At 32.1% G+C, this 23,186-nt stretch overlaps 1 protein-coding gene and 1 pseudogene across 2 annotated transcripts in view; both read right to left on the reverse strand.

The window, feature by feature from the left end:
• The window catches only part of Cad99C (cadherin 99C), a 985,647-nt gene that overhangs the window by 381,458 nt on the left and 581,003 nt on the right, over positions 1–23,186 (reverse strand). The window lies entirely within an intron of this gene.
• LOC142318583 (U4 spliceosomal RNA) lies at positions 6,650–6,775 on the reverse strand (annotated as a pseudogene).

Here is a 23,186-nt window from a genome sequence, read left to right on the forward strand (position 1 = left end):
TGAATAAGAAATAATAATTATTAATATCATTGATATTATTTTACATTCTTCCTAGTTAGAATAAGATTGATATTATATAATGCAAATGGAAAAAAAACTCATTTCAAATAAACAGTTGGTAAGTGTCGATATAAATTAAACATGTATTCAGTTTTCATGAAGATTTCATTAGCAATAACTTATAAATTTATCTATGAATATATACATATATATTTAGTAAAGGCAGTAAGTAATTAATGGTATATATACATTTCTTTCTTTCAACGCAATATTCACCTTTATACATAATTAAATACATACAGAATATACCAATCTACGTGTATTAGTTTATTATATTTTACTTTTGCACACTTCTCATATATTTAAAATAATTTATTTTTGTTTTTAGTTGTAAAGTTTAAGAAAATATATAACATATCAAAAGCATGTAAAATTATTATAAATAAATATTTATGTTCGTTAAAAAACATATGAAATTTAAATAAATAACTAAAAAAATATTAGTAATAATAAAACCAATTTAAAAATAAAATATTTAAAATTTCAATTTTTAAGTTTCGGTGCTAAAATTGACACATTTTCAATTAAATAATCCTTAAAGTCGGCATCGACTACAAAAAGAGCAAAGTTTAAAAAAAAAAATTGAAAAGGCATATAAAGTTCAATCCATTTTTTATAGAAGGTTTTAATATTTATTATTCTTTTTATTTATATATTTTTCTTTTATTTGAATTTTTATATAAAAAGATTACGTTTTAAAAAAGTTCAAAAGAATAGAAAGACGAAAAATTTTCGCTTTCATAAAGAATAAAAATAAACTCAGAGAAAAGAAATAAAAATACTGATATCGAACATGAACTAAGAAGTTTTGCAAACAGGGAATGTTTATTTTTTATTCTACGTTTATCAAACATTATCGTGGAAAATACTTTTTATGAGTATATCAGAATGACATTAACTTATATCTTAATCCGTTGTAACGATTCAGTAATACGCCATGATTACAACAATAAAATGAAAAATTTAATTATTTTATTGTTTACATAATTATTGTAACGTTTTTCTTTTAAAAATATTTTATTTTAGTTATTTGTAGAAATTACAACGGTCCAACAGAAGAACTGATGTAAAAAACGAAAAAATAAGAATTAAAACAAAAACATATATATCCAATTCAAAACACACGTCTTTGTGAAATTTTAAAAATACATATAGAGGTTAATCGGTTAAAGAATTATTATTATCATTATTATTTAAATTGCCTTACTTTTATTAGTTTTAAATATCTCAACTTAACTTTTATTATACATAAAGAGTGTATCACGAAGGTCTCCCAGAACTCTCATAACCTATTCCCCTAGTGAAAATAATGGTAAAAGTTCATATAAACATATGTCCTAAAATGCTTTCTTTGTCCAGCTAACCAGATTAAATGAGGTCGTACTGAAATTATTAGGATGTTAATTAAGGAGTAGAATTAGTGATTTCTTCAAAAATAAAACGTAGACCCCAAATTTTTAAGTTAAAACGTATTTTATATGAAAGAAATATTTTTTATATTTCCAAAAAGCAGTACTGGAACGGCGCTCCGGCACCAATGTGCCCCTGGTTTTAAGACAACAAAGTTTAATTAATTTGTTGATGAAGAGGAAGGCAATAGCTATAATGTTCGAACATGTTAAGTTAAACGTTCAGCACAGTATAGAAAAAAGTAGCAATCGGATTTTATAATTACATAATTTATTACAAATAATAATTATTAAAAATTTTATTAATATGTTTTGTAATTTAACTTACAAATATGAAAATAATTCTATTACGGGGAAGGGTTATATTTTATAATCGTATGCAAAATTTATAAAATCTAACGCATAAAAACTGTTTTAAAAGCATACAGAGTTATTTAAAGTAGAAAGAAGCAATGATATTTAAATATTAAATTCTGAATAGATGTAACTGTTTTATATATATATATATATATATATATATATATATATATATAAAACTTAGCAGTTAAGAATTAACACGAAATAAAATACTGTAGCTTAAATGAAAATCGTTAAATATTGATACACAAATAACTAATCTAATCTCATGCAATGAAAACTAAGGCGTTGCTTTTATACAACGCCTACTGTACATTGTATTATTGTGAAGTGTTTTACAATAAAAAGTTATAGTGGAGGGCGTATCCTAGTCCATGCTCTTTTATCAACCCCCTGAAAATTTTGCAGAAAGACACCTCATCCGTGATTTCGCCTACATCAGTACGTTAGTATTTCACTGCAGAATGAGCATAATAATAGTAGTAGCAGAAACAAGAGTTATTTAATGTAAAATGAAAATAAAAGTAAATGAATTTTCTTTACGGATTTTATTTGTAAACTTTACGAGAGAACCTGCTACTTTATATGTGTAAATAAGGTAGAAAGCTTCTAAAATTCGACAAATTATTTAAAAAATTGTTTGATATTAAACAGACTTTCCAGTCCTTCGTCAAGGGCACTCGTATAGGGTACTTAAGGGGTTAGAAAAGCACTCACCGAAACCTTGGTGAAATCCACTAAGAGTTGGAAAAACTTCATATATTTCAGTTATATATAAGAATACGAGAGTGAATTTTTTCAAAAAATCTTTTTAATAAATCAAATGTATAATGTTTTTAAAAAAATTTGAGATTGTAAGGATAAAAATAATTCTACTACAAAGAATGGTAACACTTTAATTTCTGTGCTAATTCTGGGAAAGGTCTGTAGAATTGCTGCCAAGATTTTTGTAATTTACTTCATCAGGATGCATTTTATAAAACAGTTTTTTCGAAATTGTTAAATGCGTTTTGAACAGCTCATATTAAAATAAATAAGAATTAATAACGAACGGGTAAAAAAACAAATTTAAAATTATTTTTACGTAAATTCTGCGTTTATATTAGAATAAAATATCTCACAGCTCGGAAAAGTAGAAAAGAAACATACAAAGCTACAGTATGACATGCCAAAACGTATTTAGATTTCTTTCTCATTAGCGGTTCCATTGATAGAGTGTAATCATTATACGTGCATTATGAATTCCGTAGGTATAACAGTGAGGGTATTGTCGGCCTATTACTTTGCAATAAATTTTCAGTGAGGTAAAATAGATTCTAATGTTGATGAAAGTAAGTGATGGGTGCAGATCACGTCTCATTACATCATCCCATTACCAGTGACCGCATAGCCACGCCCCTCCAGTTCATACACCTGACTGTTTCGTCCATAACAGTCTTGACAACCCGCTACACGCTACACGACATAACCAGTACGCCTGCCTGACTATTGTACCGCTATACATTCGTGACAACCTTAATTATATTATTCACTTTAAATTAGAACATAAATCAGTTTTATGAAATAAATGGGAAGTATAAAAAATAGAGTATATATGTATATATATATATATATATATATATATGTATAAAATCTAAAAATACAAATATAAATATAAATCGAACAAATGTACTTTTTACTTTCACATTTAAAATAACCACAAAAAAACATTGATATCGTCATGAGTTTTGATGGTGCGTTAAAAGGAAGCTTAGAATCAAGTATTGCGAAAAAGTGTCTGTAAGTTTGGTTTATTATCAATTGATGTATCATTGGACTAATTTTGTTAAAATTTATTTATTTGCTAAAAATAGTCAATAATTTAATAAATTTGAAATTAAGGTCCTAAAACGAAAATTTATATAAATTCTTATTACAAAATCTTTTACCAGAACAATCAAATTATTTTGATAATATTTCTAATATACAAATCAGAATCAGAGATACACTGGTCCCGGAACGCCATTTCAGAACTGCTTTTGGGAAAAAATAATAGATTGTTCTTTCACATAAAATTTGTTTCTTATTGAATAAAAAATAATTATCATTATAACGTTATATAATTTATAATGTTATAAAAGATATAACCTAAATTATAAAAATCAGACGGCATGAATGGTCCTTGCTTTTGCTTATCCAAAGACAAACGGCAACAAAATAAGTTCTTAAATATCTAATTCACGAAAAAAGTTAAACATTGAAATGAAAAAGATAAGTTTTGCTTCTTAATGTAAACACCGAAATGAATGTGCATTTTTCATAACACTGTCATGTAGTCAGCCACCTATGGCTGTGGACACGCTCTTGCTCTCTGCTGTAATACAAAATCAAACGTTCCGTGGATCCCTAATAGGAATATAAAAAAACTAATATTAATGCATATAAACCTACCTTTTAAGAATAAAAAGTTCTTAATTACAAATTTTAAACGATTTTGCCCTTTTCCTTTTAATCAGTTAGATTTTTACTCTTTCCCGAATTTTTAAAATAAAACAAAGTGAAATTAGCTATTGGTCAAAATATTGCTCTGCCTTCCTAGATTTTTATAGTTTTTGACATTTTGTAATATCATACTATCCAAAAACAGTAAATTTAAATTAAAAAATTCCACACATAATGTATGTGTATGTTTGTACAGGTCTATAGTTATAGCTAAACTGTCGTACTCGAATAACATACCAATAAATTATCAACAAAATTATTATTTGAGTTAGAAAAATTTCATTCCAAATGCAGAGAAATTATATAGAAGACCAGAGGAACCAGACCAATACACAGAATTTTTTTTCTGTTTAGCCTCCAGTACCACCGTTAGGTATTACTTCAGAGGAGGAATGAGGATGATATATATGAATGTAAATGAAGTGAAATCATGTACAGTCTCAGGTCAACCACTCCTAAGACGTGTGGTTAATTGAAATCTAACCACCGAAGAACACCGGTATCCATGATCTAGTATTCAAATCCGTATAAAAGTAAATTTTTCCTGTTTAGCCTCCGGGAATCAGCGTCAGGTATTACTTCAGAGAATGAATGAGAATGATATGTATATGTCTAAGTGAAGCGTGGTCTTGTACAGTCTCAGGTCGACCATTTCTACACTACATAAGAATAAAACAATGCCAGGAAAGTATAACCATTTTATCAGCTTTTTTTAAATAGTATTTCTGTAATTTTATGTAAATATATATTATAGTTTTTTCGTCTAATCACACTCGGTAAAGTAAAATTAAGTAGCTAATTTCTAGACAGCTTACAAGTCTACATATTTTTTATTTATTTTTTAAAGCTCCCCCAGCCTACGCTAAAAAGCTTAACACAGTCGCCTCAGGGTGTTGTGGCAGCGCAGTCTGCCCTCCCTAGCTAGTCCAAACTCGGATATCTGATCGGGGTCTCCCGTGGCTCCTCGAAAACATACTAATCACCTTTTCCGGTGATCAGAATGTTTCTCCGCAGGGGAGCTACCCTTCCCATCACAATTATACCTGATCCAGAGACACGTATTTTGCTTGCCCTTCACTGTTACGCGTCCCCCCTTGCACACCTCGAGGGTCCCCTATGCCAACATCGGGGAGCTCCGACCCTCCCACTCTTGCGCGTGAGTAGGCCCGAAATCCTAGGCTTAGAGGCTGTCTCCCTGGCCCAACACGTATCAAGATGGACACGTACCTGTCCTCGATCCGTCACTCATTCCCATGACCCCCTCATTACTTGTTGCGCTATGTCCCTCTCGGCGTCAGCGGTAGAGCACCGCACACGATATCTCCCCACTACATGTCCATCGGTGTATCCGGCATAGCATATTCAAACAACATGAGCAAAGACACATAATACAATCATAAATTCCTAACCTAACAAAGTACATTAACAAATACAAAAATAAAACACACTTCGACGCTTCTGATGACATCGAAGGCCGTGTGCACGTCAAAGGGGTTCCTCCTCCCTCTTCGCTGTTAGTAAGAGACGAGCCACTCTCTCTACCTCCCTCCATCCATTCTCACTCTGGAGCATGTGTCTGACAAGTTATCTGATGTTACGGCCACCGGAATCTGACTTCTCTCGTTCTCCCGCCTGACAAAGTCTAAATATTTAACTGCATGAAACTTAACTGCATTAAATTATCTTTTTACCATCAAGGTTTAGTTTCTGATTATTAAATTTCGATTACACCGAGGATAAGTTATAAATGAGTATGGGTAAGACAGCAAATAATTGGTTGACTCATAGAATACCCCATAAATGCTAGCAAATAAAGCTCTCATTTAAAACGTTCTGATGAATGTTAGATTAGGAAATGCTAACAAGCAGGCGCGCTAGTACGCATAAGCTTCTACTTCATCCTTTAAATATTCTATGCACAGGATGATGATGTAAGTTAGCGGTGATGAAGCGAGAGGGGACTTTCGAGCCCCTGAGATAAAAGACTGAGTCCCGGCGGACCGTCCCTTCGGGGATGTCCCCGTTAGAGGCGAAGCACAAAGGACCGAGTCCCCGTTGTTGAGTGATAGAAGCCGGGAACGCCATAGGCGGACCTGGCATTTCCCTTATCTGGAGGCTAGATGAAGCAAAGGCACCTCCCGGAACCGTGTTCATGTTTAATTGGGGTCTGGTCCCGAGAGGCAGGGATAAAAAAAAAGAAGGTGCCTCGGAACTCCAGGGCCGAAACTAGGCCACAGAGCTCCCTTCGCTCTCCATTACCATCAAGCCAGGGCCCCCGCAGTGCTCATTACCCTCATGGTTGTAAGAATAATATCGATAAATATCAATTAAAGTATCCAGGCTTTATCGAAACCTGATAAAAAAACAAAATTACAAAAGATGAATAGCAGTAACTTAAAGTTTTCAACTAGCAATAATCGTACCTCAGATGAACATCATTGGTTACGATATTGCCAAAGCGCAAAGTATAACTAGGAATAGTAGTAACTATGGAATTAAAGAACACAAACACTTGACGAAGAAAACTTCACAACTTATTTATGTTGTAGATTTAATTTCCTAAGCATGAAGGATAAAATAAAACTCTCGAATAACAATACAATAAATTAATACGCTAAAATCGAATACAATATAAATTATAATCCATTTAATAAAATATATAAAATTTTTAAATTAAAAACAGCGTATACAACCAATAATAAAGCACATAAATAATGAGCATCCTTCTATAACAATAAATCATGATAACAATTATAATTTAGAAAAACAAGGAGTGTAAAGTCTCAACTGCGAAAAGTGCGTCCTAAAATAAATTGGAATTACAAATCGTTCATTCTCCATAAGAATTAAAGAACAAATTAATTGTAAAATTAAAAATAATAAAGAAATATCTAATTTTGTTAAATGCATTTTAGAACCTGGACATAATTATAACACAAACGAATTTATTAAAATATTAGAATACTCTAACAATTATCATAAAACCAGCATATTAGAAAAATTTCATATATATTTGAATAATAATAAATTAATAAACTAACAAGTCAAATTCGATAATAATATCCTATATAAACAAATTATACAATAATTATTAATTAATAGGTTGATACTATTTTATTTCATATCTCATAATAGTCGTAAACATCTTACGGACATGACGTTACATTTTTATTAACGTATAACTTATTTTATTAATTTAAAATCTACTATTATGAACGTAACAATTTTAGGAACCTCTTTAGTGGTTTCTTCATTTATATAGCTATTGGTGGTCGCACAGAATAAATTAAGTCAGCACTGACCTTCATGATCAGTGCTATTATTATTATTCACAAAACTATACAGCTATATTAGTGTTTATAACATTAAGTAATTTTAAGATTTTCTAAATTGGAAAAAAATTATATTAATCGCATCAAATAAATAAAATTATTTCAAGTAAAATTAGAATATAATATTAATTCGTTATATAATAATAAATATAACTATGCTTTATAAGTTTCACTCACACCTACACGTATAAAATAACAGAGAGCATTAATAAGAAATGACTGGCATTTCCTCCGACATATTCCCTTATTTTTTTTCTCAGAATCCTCGTCGCAATATTAGGAACGGTAGATTGAATGACTAGGTTTAATACCATTATTAAGAACCATTATATATAGAATCATACCCAAATTATTTCATATGTATTCATCAACACACTTTGTTTTCTTTTTCTGGACGTGATTGTATTGAATAATATCCTTGTAAAAAAAATCAAAAGATGATGAAAGCTTTCTAAAATAATACTACTCATAATATTATAGAACCATTTTTATTTATTTATTATATTAGTTTTTTATGCAAGCTTATCTGTAGTCATTATTAAAAGAAAGGTATATAAATTTTCTTCATTCACTGAGTATTTCTGAACCGATTCCTGTAAATCTTTTTAATTTTCTTTCTTTTTTAAAACAGGAACATATTAGATTAAATTTGACTATTATCGCATCAGAAGTATTATTGTAAACTAAGTCTAAATTAAACTAAAAAAAAATACTTCATTGGGTGGTTTAAATCAAACAAAATTAAGTTGAGAAAAAAGGTTTACACTAAGGATAAAACTGTAAGAAGTACATGAAAACATGTATACTGAATTATTAAGCCAAGTGTAATATAGAACTGTGATGTATGTGTACACATCACAGTTCACCGGCCATTTAAACAGTAGTGCGCCAAAAATTAGCGAAGACAAGTACGTTCTTTGTTCCCTCAATCAATTCCTTTTGTGTGATTAATTGCAAAAAGTTCTTATCTTTTATTTCATTGCTCCTCTGATATTGTCGGTCAATATTCGCCCTAAGTCGGAGTTGATCGTGTTTTCGTTTATTTGTTTTTTGTTTCCAATCATTTAATCTCTCTTTGGTTTGATATAATTCTTCTGATTTTAATTTGTGTACACATTCTCTGGTTTTAAATTTTTTTCACTCTTTATAGTCATCATCCTCTCTTAATCTTTTTATTCTTTCCTTGGACTTAACGTTTTCTTCCTCTTTATATTTATCAGCTTCTCTTAATTCTTTATTTGGTTTTAACATTTTCTTCCACTTTATAATTAATTTTCAAATTTTTTTTATTCTTCCCTTGTTCTTAACATTTTCTTCCTCTTCATATTCACCTACTTGTCGTTTCTTTGAGATATATTTTTTTAATGTTATCTTTCTCCTTCCTGTATGATTTCTTCTCTTTTATGTTTGATTATTAACCACATAATCTGATAAAAAAAACTGAATATTTTACATCGTAAGGTCGAAATTTAAATTTGTAACCAGTATACAGGAGTTCACTAAACGCAATAGTTTAATTATTGTTAACATTTATTTATACGACACATCAGAAATCTGAAACTTTTGTTAATCAGCAACTCACGAAGATACGAATAATACTAATCTAGTAATACGAGTAATAAAGGGACATTTACTCTATCCTAATATTTCATGTAAGATTCTTGAATTAATAACTGTATAAATATTTGACGATAATAAAAACTAATATTTTAGCAACTTTGTAACTGACCACATTATTAAAGAATTGGAGGACCGTATCTCACTTTCAAATGAAATAAGTTTAAATAAAGCGCAGAAAAAATGTGTATATGTAATTTAATATTCGTACAAGTCACGTAGTGTCGATATCAACTTTTTTAAATTTGTAAAATTAATTAAGAAATATATATAAATATATACAAACTACAGTTAGGAAAAATTATTAAAAAATACTTATAGCTACATAAGAAATTTGAAAATAAATTGAAGTAAAACAAAGATAATGAAATATAATGTAATGAAATGTAATTTAAAGGTAATGAAATTTAAAAAAATAGAAAAAATGAGCAAAATTATAAAAAGTGAAAAAATGAGGCAGAAATAGAAAACATGAGGAAATAAACAGGGGATATGATTAAGGATCAGAAAGTACATTGCAAATTTTCTTATTTATGAAATCAAATTACAAAAGCCAAATAAAGTGCGATAGAAACGAAATCAGACTAAAAGAATTTAGAAATACTTTAACACTCAAAAGAAATCTGCTGGTGATGTTATAATTCGAACAATGAAAGACATAAGAATATTTGTATTGAATGTAGCGTTTTATGATTATTAAATGTAGATTGTAACCAAAACAGAAAGCATAATAATAGATACCGTTGAAGTATGGTGTTATGGGAGAATGTTAAAAGTTAGGAGAATTAAATAGATTAAAACGAACACGTAAAAAGTAATATCTGTACTAGAATTAGTAAATAAAAACTACGTTATTTGGCCTTATTTTAATATACCAAGGTTTATTAAATTCAGTAATGGAGAGTATACACTGTAAAGAAAGGCAAATACTGAAATGTACGAAATAAATAAGAGATTGTAGGATGCATTATTGTATTGAAATTAAAATATTAGCAAAGAACAGAAACGAGTAGGGAGTTGCATAAAACCAGTCTAATAACTGATGACTCAAAAAGAAAAAACTAAATACATGATTATTACTCAGCAATCAGTTATGGTGAAGTAATACTGCCATAAACAGAAGCTTACGGGGTCAGTGAAACGCTAATAAGGAATTGGAATAGTCAGTCATTAACAATGAACTAGAAACGTTTCTCAGATCAAAACTTAAATGCAACTGATCACTTATATTTTCAGCATCATTCAGAATTTTATCTCATAACCAAACTTAAAAGTTTTAAAAGTAGCAGTAAACTTAATTTTACAAGTTTTAAAACTATTAAAAATTAAAAAAACACGACTGCCAAAAAAAAAAAAAAATAGGATGTTCGGCCAGTGCAGATCGTAACACAACAGTGTAATGTAGAAGAATGGAGTGCCTAAATTTTTGACCATATCATTAGATTCGTGAAGCACTCACGAAGTCATAAAGCCTTTATGCAATATGACTTTTTAACTTGGTTTATGTTGTCCACGTACAACATAAATTTCCCGTTGCCTATATTTTGGAAATGACAATGTTCATTTGTTTGACGTATTGATTTATCTGCGTTATTTGTATATAGTATAAGTTTTTACAGATTTTTTTTCAATTTATTTAAATATATATACATATTTATATAGCCTACGATACTATAGGTAACGTAAGGTATTCAACGCGGGGTCACATATCGGTTCAGCCGTTGAGTTGCTACGGAGCAACAAATATATATGGAGGATTACAGCTGAAGTCGACGGGATAGGTTGTCTGCATAGAAGCTCTGTGATTATAGGTTATATTTTGGTATTTTTCGTTGTTACTTATGGTTTTTGATTTCTTAAGTTTTTTGTTTCAGGATTTATGTTTGTGTTAGATTGTTTTAGTTTTTAGTATAGTTATTCTGCTTTGTTGGTTTAAAATAAATTTTTTTTTGCAATTTTGAAGAACCCTAGCATTGCTAGGGACTTGTTTATACAGCTGTAAGTCTGTTTACATATGTAAGTTTGTTTATATAGGCTTATTTACATTTCTACATAGAAAATTTTACTGTTATCAACCTGGACGGCCTGAATCGATGCAAGGAGATGTCCCCACCAGAAGAGGAGGAGATCGCTGTTATCTCTGATAGTAGTGGGTTACCGGTAGTGGATTAGTTTGCTTGACATTTCTCCTGCCACCACCCCATTCGGTCGCTCTAAAGCGTAAGACCGAATGCCTGTGCCACAAACGGTGCTGAGCCTCGAAACAGCTTAGCGACCACTGTCCTAACAAACTCCTAGAGCTAACCTAAAAGCGTGAGCGGAGTAAGCGTGGTGCCATACACCACTCGCTTGCGTGTCACACCGCCCACTTTTCATATATCACTGAAATGGATAGGCACACCCCATCACCTACTAGAACATATATGACCATCCATAATTAAATATATCTCGTCAAAGACAGCAATTTGCTGCCACGCCTAGGCCACTGAATGCCAGCAAGTACCTGTCCACCACTAAAGCGCTTAGAGCCTTAATCTGGCTGGTATCTAGCCATATCTCTCGGTTAGTTTCCCACAACAGTGAGGTAGGAGTCGTTTCCCTTAGGTAAACTACTGATATTGGTTGAACAAAGCAACCGCATCAAGGAACTCCCACACGGTTCGACAATGCGGCTCTCGCCATATTGACTTGCCGCTTGTGAGTGACCAATTTTCCCCTTGACCTCTAAGTTCCAGGGTTGCCTGAGTTCTGGCCACCCCCAAGAGCGGGACAGTCAAACATCTTGTGTTCGTTTGACTGGACCTCCCTGCAAACGCACAGTTCATCAACTGCCAGGCGGAACCGAAACAAATATTGGTTTAAATTTACATGGTTGTAGAGTACTTGAGCTCCCTTGCCCTTAAAAACGAAGGAGAGGCATACCATCCCCCCAAGTCCTGTATAAACTTATACAAGGATCTTTCCTTAGTTGTGGCATGCCATTCTTGATTCCATGCTTCCATCGTGAGGCTGTAAAGCCTACTCTGCAGGCGGGAGATGGGGCAACTGTTCGAAATTTAGAACCGGTGCACTGAAATCACTGTTCCGTTCCGGTACAGGCCTGACTCGAAACCGCAAACCGAATATCTCGGTCCCCCGCCTCTTCGCAATTTCCATATGGCCGCCCAAATTTTCACCACTAAATCGATTGGGAGAGCCTTTCCCAATACAGTGGTAGCCTTGTAGGGGGTTGTTTTAAAAACATCAGTGCATACACTTAAGGTTCTGCGCTGGGCACTTCTTAAATTTTGAACAAGTGCTCGATTACTTTCCAACTTTTGCGCCCCAACGGACGTCGCGTAAGAGGTCATACTTTCGAAGACACCTCGGCACACCATGTAGAAATAACGCCCCGACAGCCCATAATCCTTTCGAGTAATCCTCCTAAGCTTGTGCATCACAGAGAGGGTGTCGCCGCTACTTGCCTAATGTGGTAACAGCAACTTCTCATCAAACAAAACGCCTAGGTACTTATGGACTCTAACTCGGCAGATTACTACACAGCATTTATACTTAATACGGGGGATACGACTGTATGACGATTTGTCTGCACCCTTGAGAAACATAAACTTCGTCTTGGATACAGAAATATTTAAATTTTGAATGTCCATCCAGCCCTCTGCGGTTGACAAAGCCGCCTGCGCTCGGTCTTCCAGCTGCGGTCGTGAGTTACCACGAACTAACAGGAGACAGTCATCGGCAAAAGCCTGGGCCGTGATCCCTTCCGGGAAGGGTCAGTTCCAAAAATCCGTCGAATACCAGGTTCCACAGCAAGGCTTCCCCTGGTGACTGACATTTCCACAACTAGGTGTGCATCCCTTAACAGAGCCGTGCGATCAGACAAGTAGTCACGTACTACGGCCTGCAGGGCTACGGGAATTTTTCGGTGTTCCAAATCATTGAGGACAGAACTCCAACACAAGGAAGGAGTCCGGGCAGGGGATCCATTTGGGGTTCCTCGTTAGAAGCGAGGCGTTAAGACCGGAGTCCCGGTAAGGAGAACCCTTTGGAATCCTCTCATTTGAGGCATGGCAAGCAGGGAAGACCGAGTCCCGGCTGCCTGGGTGGGGCATTGTGCTCTTCCAAGGTAGTTTCAGGTGATGACACCCCTTGGGCTGAGCTTATCCTTGGTCACGAATCCGGCTCCAAGGGGCGGGGAATTCGACGGAGAAAAAAAAAACAAGTATATATTTAAATACACTCTAAATACATTACAGTTATCAGAGAATTAGTAGTGTAATAGAAATTCAAGGAATTATTAAATAAAATTAAAAACAATTCTAATACTAGATAAATAAAAAAAATAAATAAAAAACATAATTATTGTTTTTATGTATTTTTTTTAGAGCGATAGAACTTTTGATAGAGATAGGTGTCATTTTTTTTTGTTTTGATGACCTTTTTTTGTCATTTCAGCTCAATGACCATTGGCAAATGATCATCGAAAAACTGACGCCGCAAGTACGTTTAAAAATTGTGGAAATATTTTTCCAAAATCAATTATCTGTTCGCCAAACGTATAATAAACCACTTCGTAATTTTTATGGTACACATAATCGTCCATCAGAGCCACTTACTCGTCGAACTATTCATAAATTTTGAAAAACATTTACTCTACTCAATGAAAAACCAACAACAAGACAAAGATCGGAACGTATAGACAAAAATATCGATCAGTGATAGTGAAAATATCGATATTGTCAGCGATAGTGTTGAAGAAGATCCGAATGTGTCTATTCATCGCCGATCTCAACATCTTTGACTTTGTTCATCCACTACATAGAACATTTTATGTAAAGATCTTGGTCTACACCCATAGAAGATTCAATTGGTGCAAGAACTGAAGCAGCAAGACCATAATAAGCGTCGTTTTTTTGGTGAATGGTGCCTAAATCAGTTAGAAACTGATCCACATTTTTATCGAAAAATTTTGTTTAATGACGAATCTCATTTCTGGTTAAATGATTATGTCAACGAGCACAATTACCGGATTTGGAGTAAGACCAATCCTCAGAAAACTGACGAGTCTCCATTGCATCCTGAAAAATGCATTGTATGATGTGGGTTAAATGCTGGAGGCATCGTCGGTCCTTATTTCTTTAAAAATGAGGCCGGAGCGCATGTTGCTGTCAATGCTGATCGTTACAGATCAATGATCAGTGATTATTTGTTTCCAAATTTGAATGACGTCGACCTGCAACAGTTTTGGTTTCAACAGGATGGTGCCACACTTCGTACTGCTACCGAAACAATCGATTTATTGAAACATCAATTTAGCGACAAAATTATTTCACGAAACGTTCCAGTGATTGGCCTCCAAGATCATGTGACCTAAGGCCAGTAGATTACTTTCTTTGGAGATATGTGAAGTCTCTGGTTAATCCTAATAAACCAGCAACTATTGACGCGTGGAAGCCAACACAACTTGTATTATTAACAAAATACGTACCCAAAAAGTGGTTCAAAATTTTACTGATCGAATCCGGTTCATCAAACCTAGTTGTGATGGACATATGCCGGAAATTATTTTTAAAAAATGTAATGTCAGAAAGTTATCTTTCAGATAAAAACAAAATTGGCTTCAAACTTAACATTTTCAATTCAGAGTTCTATCACTCTACAAAAAAATAATTTTATATATATATATATATTTGTATGAATGTGTGTTGTGTTTTACATATGATGACAGCCAAAACTGATTGGATAAACCATTGCAAACTAGTAAAGAGTTAGATCATTTGCGTAACATTCAGAAAATTATCTAAATTCTATTGCTGTAGAATTCTATTACATTAATTTTACCGCAATTTGTTGTAACTCTTGTTATGAAAAAGCGGGCAACAATAGCTATGGTCATTCGCCCGGTGGAGGTTGGTAATATATAAAAAGATGCCCAGCTTGACCGGAATTCGATCCCGGGACCTCCGCAAGAAACGCCGAGACGCTGTCTACTAAACGACAACGGTTGGCTTTTAACTCTTGTTATTTAACAATGTAATTTTTTTTAAAATTGCAATTCTTGGAACAAATGATTTCCACAGTCAGACAATTTTTTTTATTAGTCCTAATACTCGTGTACCAATATATTTTCATCTGCAGAATTAATTCAAAACGTTTTAATATCTTATTCATTAAAATCGATACAGTTGTTTTTTTAATTGATACTTTAAAATACAAATATTTTACATTAAAAAGCGTCAGGAGTGTTACACTCCTTTTGTAATATGATAAAAAAATACTGCTTTAATAAATGTCAAGAAAACACGTTTAGCTAAATAAAAAAGCATAGATTATTAACTGTTCATGAATTTCATAAATACATAGATTTATATACCACTTCTCCCACCTCATTATTATGGATTATTGGTCAAATGAAAATAATTATTTCTATGAAAGGAATTACAGATTTATTTTCTTACATATATATATTGTCTTAAGTTGCATTAAAATTCAAATGAAAAGTATTTGTATATTAATTTAATTTAAAAAAAAATAACCTACTTCTATAATAAACTTGAATAACAACCAATTCTTTTTTTTAATTCTATTAAAAATGACAGAGAAAAAATTTAATAGTGAAAAAATAAAGGTAGAGAAAATGTAAATTTTATGTTTAAAAACTAGCTTGACCACTTATTTATAAAAAATAAACGCTACATAAATGGATAAAACAAATAACTAATTTAAAAGAGAATTAAAGATTATTATTTTAGATATAATTAAAAATGAAAGAGGGAAATTATTTAATTCATTCATTAATAATTTAATTCAAAAACAAAATAAAAACTTACCTATTAATCGTAAACATATCCTACCATTTCACCTCGTATAATGTTTACATAGAAAACTCTTAAACAACTTAATTCCTTGTTTTACAAACAATATGTAACTTTTTCTTTTTTTTTTACTTTTACTTCCTTGTACGAAGTAAAGCAAGTATTGTGGTCGCGAAAAATTTCGGTTGTCACATTTCATCGGAAATATCGATTTTGACGATTTCTAAATCCATTTTGACTAGTTTCAGCGTGACGTCTGTACGTACGTATATATCTTGCATAACCCAAAAAAGATTAACCGTAGGATGTTGAAATTTTGAATTTAGGACTGTTTTACCATGTAGTTGTGCACCTCCTCTTTTGATTGTAATCGACTTGAACAAAAATTTCCAAAAAAGCCAACAAACCCAAAAAATTGGAATTTGAACTTTTTCTTAACTGCATTAATAAGCTCTCATTGAAAGCTTTTCAACGATATGTCATAAGTGGTACTTATTTTCATTGGTTCCAGAGTTATAGCCAAATAAAATTTTAATAAAATTTTAACTAATGAAATATTTTAATTTTACAAGGGGAAGGCACATCGGTTCGAATTCGACTTCAATTCCTGTTTTTATTTTTTATTTTTATTTAAATTTTGATTTATTAATAATTATATTTTATGTATTTTATTATATTTTTCAAATAATTTTAAAATTTTCTTTCTGTAAAAATACGTTTAATTAAATAACACTACAACTTGTGAACTCAAGTTTTTGGTAAACAAATTTTTTACCAAATATCAAAAATGACCAGGTTATATTTTCATCTAAACTGATTAAAACTATGTCTTGATATAATATTAGATTTTATTAATATTTGAATTATGTACATATTTAAAAAAATAACCCTACTCATATGCCTAATATAGCATAATAATAGTTATTTGTAATTGTTTTCGAAAGCATATTACTTAAAATTGAAATTTTTAAGACTGTGTCCTTGTTAAAACATAATAAACCTTTTTAATAAAATAAGCCACAAAACAAAAATAGAGATTCTACTGTCCGATTTTTTCCCCTAAAAGGTAAAAGATTTTGGAAATTTGTAAAGGTACTCTTTTCATGGGAATGAACGTCGTCGGGTAATTAAACTACAACGTAAAACATCTGAGGTTGGGATGTTATTGTTTTAAAAAAAGGTAGTGGAAAAAATCATATTTAACATAAAATTTAAACCTGTTTTTTAAAAAAAATATTTTAAGAACTTATCCATAAAAGTGTCATTTGGATTTGACAATTACAAAATCGTAAATGAAATCTGATGTTTAAATTTTTTAAGGTACGTTTTACGCCTAATTTAAAAATAATATGAGCAGTTAAAATAATTATAAAATATGGTTTTAATATCTACGTCATTTCATTCATTACTTTCTTCATTTACGGCCTTAAGTTGGCACCAAACCTTTGTTGAGACAGGTTGTTCTGTTAAACATGCAAAATCACCAGGACGCCCGCGCATCCCTGAAGCTGCTATGAAACAACTAAGAGAAAGCTTTGCATGCATTCCGAAGAAATTAATATAACATGCGTCACGTAACATGGCCACAAACGACTGTTTGGCGCGTATTACTTAAACAATTGCATTTGAAGCCATACAAAATAACCGTGGTTCAACACGTTACAGATGACGACAAAGTTGCTCGGTTACAGTTTTGTGTTGAACTGTTGGATAAAATTGCAGACAATGATACATTTTTAGACAATGTAATCTTTAGTGATGAGTCAACGTTTCACATCAGTAACAAGGTGAACACCCATAACTGCCGAATATGGGGTAGCAAAAACCCTCATGATACTTTTCAACACATTCTTGATAGCCCTGAGGTTAATGATTTGTGTGCCCAAAGCAAACAAAGACTGTACAGCCAGTTCATCTTCCAGGAGGCAACTGTAAATGGCATCACTTATCTAAACATGCTTTGAAATTCCACAGTTTGATGATAATGACCGAGATGAACGCCATTAATATCAGTAAGATGGCACACTACCTCACTACCGCCTAGAAGCCCGAAATTTTTTTGATACTCGGTTCCCAGGTCGGTGGATTGGCCCTAAAAGTCTAAATGCACGACCACTTCACTCCCCAGATTTGTCCCCGCTAGATTTTTTCTTATGGAGTTTCATTAAAAATTAGGTTTAATGTACCACCAGTTTGCCTGCTCATCTTGTTGAGCTAAGACTGTGAATTAACGCCGCATCTGCAGAGGTAACATCCGACTTGCTAGCTACAGTTGGAGTGAAATGGACTTAAATGGGATGTATATCGCATTAAGAATGTAAGCCATATCGAACAAAAATGAATGTTGGTTGACAAACTTGATGTGATTTTTATGAAATGAGACCTTAACCGAATCTGTAAGTTATCTCAATAATGTTTTATATGCTTCTAAACTTGTGAAATCCTTTTTATATCACCCGGGAAAATATAAAATTTATTTCATGCGAAAATAGTGAAAAATCAGTTGAACAAATTACGGTAGAAAAATTCGAGGGTTTTTTTTTCAAGGTCTGGTCGGTCACAAAATTAAAACCACAGTGAAAATAAAACGATTTTTATTGTAACAAGTACTTACATAGTTACGCTATTTCTCTACATAGTCGCCACTCCGATTTAGATATTTGTCGAAGTGTGGTACCACCTATCCAATACCCTCGTCATAGAACGGAGCCGCCTGTGTTTTCAGCCATGTTCTACACTGGTCTGCAGCTCGATGTCTGTTCCAAAATGTTGTCCTCCAGCGTTCATGTGAGCAAAGAGGTGAAAATCGGATGGAGCCAACTCCAGGCTGCATGGTGGGTGATCACACACTTCCCAACGAAAACGCTGCAGGAGCTTCTTTGTTACAGCTGGAGTGTGTGGACGAGCATTGTCATGGAAAAAGACAGTGCCTGATGACAACATTCCTTTCCGCTTATTCTGAATTGCCCTTTGTAGACGTTGAAGAGTCACGCAGTATGAGGCTGCAGTGATGGACGTGTCGCATTCCATGAATTCCACCAAGAGAACTCCATTCCGGTCCCAGAACACAGTAGCCATACTTCTGTTGGAGAAGGTTCGCTTGAACTTCTTTGGTTTACTGGGAGAATGAGAATGCATCCACTGTTTTGGATTTTTCTTTTGTTTCTTCAGTTTCGAAATGGACCCATGTCTCGTCCCCGTGACAATTTTGTTCAAAAAATCTTCTCCTTCATTGTGGTAGCGCTGGAGAAACATTAGGGAGGTGACCATTCTCATTGTTTTGTGATGGTCGGACAGCATCTTGGGAACCCATCTCGCACACAGTTTGCGGTACTGAAGTCTCTCACTCACAATGGTGTAGAGAGCTGACCAGGAAACGAATAACTCAATACAGAAATTGTGAAACGACGATTTTCTCGAATTGCCTCATCCACTCGCTCAACAAGATCATCGGTTGACACTCGCTTCCTTCCCTGACCGCCTGCATCATGAACATCTGCACGTCCTGCTTTAAAGTTCCTGCACCATTGTCGCACTTTGCTGTCACTCATTGAAGTTTCACCGTACACATTACTTATTCGTCGATAAATTTCAGCTGCATTACACCCCTCAGCCTGAAGAAATCGAATCACCGCACGCACTTCACACTTGGCGGAAGATGCTATTGTTGTAGATATGTTTACGTGCTAGTTGCGTGTTGAGAACTAAACGAAGTGACGCGGCGTGATTGAAGGCCGTAATAGAGACGCTGCGCAACACATATGCGCAAAGGTTCATCCGATTTTTGCGCGGTTTTTATTTCGCGACCGATCGGACCTTAAGAAAAAATAACCCTCGTACATTATCTGTATTACAGATTTTTGATTGCAATTGACTGAACCAAAAGTGAACAAAAGAGCCTAAGAACCAAAGAAATGCCACCAAATTGAAATGAACCAAATTTTTTTAAATTGTGTTGAAAGAACTGATTAATCATTGCTCTGAAAACATTGTGTATAATATATTTTTTCGTTTTGTGTGCGTTTAATATTTATATTAAAACAGTTAGAATCCAGTACCAAAAACTACTCGGAAGAACATAAGATTCATAAAAATTAACCATTTAACAAAATCTTGCCGATCTGTGTCGCGGTGTGGTAGCTTATCGGCCTTTCATCCAGAGGTCCAGGATATGAATTCCAGCTAGGATTGGCATTTTTCATACATTACAAATTTCCATGTTAGCCAATAACCATCTCATAAAAAAAACAAAATCTTTATCGACCAGAGTTATATCAATTTACCAAGGATTTTTTAATTTAAGTAAAAATAATTAAGTTTACATTAACTAACGTAAAATAAAAGTAAATAAATTAACTTCCCTATTACTTGTAATCACTATGATAGTAATGTTGTTTTTTATCACAGTTTGTCTACACGGTCATCAGTCTATAACAAACACGCAATTCGGAACAGGTCTGTCTGCATACCAACAAGCAGTTACTTTCTCAATAAGCTCAATTGCTTCCTAGGTTCAACATTATTTATTGTTGCAGAATAATATAGTAAAATTTATGTTATTAGTGTAACTTTTCATTTTATTTTTTTAACTATACAAAAAATTTAATAATAAAGGAATAAGTGTATTAAAATTTTAATTAAATAATTGTAGGAATGCTTATAAGAAAAAGAAAATTAAAATAATATTCCAATATTTTTAAAACAAAATTAAGGGGAGGGTTAAAAAAAGATTCAAATCAGAAAAAAATAACTCTAAAAACCTAATTCTACAACAAAATAAAAACTTTTTCTAAATTAGTTATTAGTTGAATAGAAGCTTAATAGAGAAACGGCGAATGAAGTAGTTTCTTATTTCTTACTGAAACGTATATACACTAATATGATAGTATATATATATATATATATATATATATATATATATATATGATCATCATAACAGTCGGAGAGTAATAGTGTTCTTAATCTGAAGTTTTTCTGTTACGAATACCAGTAGTTAGACATGACAATTTCCTTAAGTTACAATATTTCCATTTAATGTTTCCATGCAAAACCTTTAACTTTACGTGGTCAATTGATCATGTTAAAAAGATTAACATGATCAATTAATCAACGGAAGTGACGATGATATATATTAAACCCTATAAATGATATCTTCATTAAAGGGACTGGCTATATAATGATTATGATTTATCTCAAAGAAAGGTTGTACTACAGCTACTTTACATGTATACCATAATAAGAAATACTAGATCAAATTAAAATTATAATTAACCCGCCGGATTAGTCTAGTGGTTAAACTTGTTATCGCAAAATCAACTGAGTTTCGAAGTCGAAATTTCTAAGGTTTGAGACCTTGGAAAGACAGTTGCTTAGTAACAGTTTGGATCTGAATGCTATGGATTTCTTTGGTGGTTGGGTTTCCATTAACTACACATTTCAGGAATGGTCGGTCTGAGTTTGTTTAAGACTACAAATTTACCGGTACATTAACAATTCCACGCCAGACTGCACGCAGTAATCTAGTACATAAATAAAGAAATAAAAGTATACCTTTTGTGTAGGAAATAATTCATTACACATACATACTTCACTCATAAGGATACTAATTTTTCTACGCACAGGTAAAAACTGCAAGAAAAGTGAAGAAATCCCTCATTTCTTCCATTTTTGTCAAATTATTTTCCGTATAATTGTAAACTAATTTTTGTATTTTGTAAAACTGATATATTTCTTAATAAGTAATCATTTTTTTGTAATTAATGTTCTCAAAAAAAAGCTATTTTACCGTAAATATCGTTAAAAAAAGTAGTAGAAATCATGAAAAAACCTGATTTTTTTGTTTTAAATGAATGGTAAACGTTTTAAATACGTATCATTAAAAATAATTTTATTATAAAAGTTAGCTTATAATTTATTTTTAAAAAAAGGTCGAACTATAATAAGATGGTAATTAAAAATCAGGCATTCCAGTAAGTCTCCAAAATAATATATATTTTTATTTAGGCTTACTTAATTGTTAATAATTAACTTTTATTATTATTTGTACATTTTATGAGCATAGTAGTAATTTAATGGTTAAAAATGAAACTAAGATTAATTACAAACCAGAGTGGTAATTTTTATTTTCAAAATTAAAAAATATTTTCTGTGGTTATACAAAAAAACAAATTATAAATTTCGTTGACAGACAAAGTAGAATTATTATCTTACAAACGGAGAAGAAGTACTATAAAATAAAATGATACCTTCTTAGCTATAGCAAGCTTGAGAAAGCCTACAGGCAAAATAAACTGCTTTTGGGAGTTCATAGCATAAAAGTACCAATCTGTAAGTCATAAAGAAAAACACGCCATCTTTCTACACCAATTACTTTAAATTGTATACTAAAAGATTTAAACTCCTCTTAAATTTCTCTTTAAAACTTGTCTTAAATTCTTAAATAAGTATTGTCTAAAGAATATTTAGGACATCAGATTGTTTTCTTTTAAATTCAAACATTCACGTATACATACACATTAATCAACTCATTACAACAACAACATCAAGAAATATCAGCTACATTAGTATACGTAAATATGGTTCGGTCAAGTTAACTTTCAATTCGATCAAACACAGTGACACTGCAGTCGATATATAGATACACTCATTTCAAATCAACGCTAGACCGAAATACCATATTCACAAATGAATTAATTGTATTTAGAATGTTGTAATCTATTAATATTTTTTTACTTTAATAAGAAAAAAAAAGAAATTTTAATTATGAATAACATATATATTAAACAGTACATAAAATAAAAACTTGTCTATAAATTTTAACAAAAAGATTAAACCTTACCATATATATTTACTAAGCTAAGTGATGTACATTTTAATTAATAAATAATGAATATTAAATTTTATTTTATTTCTAAATTAAAATTTATTTTAAAACCATAAGAACAGCCTCTTTTTACTTCCTTGTAAAAAATAAAATAAGTATTGTGATAGCGAAAAATTTCGGTTATCAGATTTCAACAGAAATATCCATTTTGACCATCCGTGAATCCATTTTGACCAGTTTCGGCGGACGTCTGTACATAAGTATGTGTGTACGTACGAACATATGTAACTCG

The sequence above is a fragment of the Lycorma delicatula genome, chromosome 1 (genome assembly GCF_047948215.1).
Source record: "Lycorma delicatula isolate Av1 chromosome 1, ASM4794821v1, whole genome shotgun sequence".
Lineage (NCBI taxonomy): Eukaryota > Metazoa > Arthropoda > Insecta > Hemiptera > Fulgoridae > Lycorma > Lycorma delicatula.